The sequence below is a fragment of the Cyphomyrmex costatus genome, unplaced genomic scaffold (assembly GCF_001594065.2).
Source record: "Cyphomyrmex costatus isolate MS0001 unplaced genomic scaffold, Ccosl1.0 scaffold14, whole genome shotgun sequence".
NCBI lineage: Eukaryota > Metazoa > Arthropoda > Insecta > Hymenoptera > Formicidae > Cyphomyrmex > Cyphomyrmex costatus.
In genome coordinates, this window is record NW_017275390.1 from 2,890,311 (window position 1) to 2,890,813 (window position 503).

Below are 503 nucleotides of genomic sequence, written 5' to 3' on the forward strand. Positions count from 1 at the left end.
CACGGTAATTAATTCTGTCCCTCGGAAATTTTCACAAAATGAAAAGTGACCACCTTTCTATATTAATTGTCACAATCCATGCACGATTAACGTTGCGACCACAGACTTCTATATAATAGAAGTCTGTGGTTGCGACTGAACGTTAATCGTGCATGGATTGTGACAATTAATATAGAAAGGTGGTCACTTTTCATTTTGTGAAAATATCCGAGGGACAGAATTAATTACCGTGGGTGTACTTCGTAGTTCGTACCCGGGATAATACTAGCGAACGTGCCCACAGCGGCGGAATCGATGGCGCCATCTGACGTGTAAAGTGCGCAAGTAAGACTTATACTACACCGTCGGTTCGATCGGTTTCTGTATGCAGATATATGTGGGAAATGTCACGGTGTAAGTCGATGACAACCCACTTCACAATTATAGACGTGAAGAGAAAGAGGAATAACAATATCTGTACGACAGTTAGTAGAATAATCAGAGACGTTTATTGTAACTTCTGA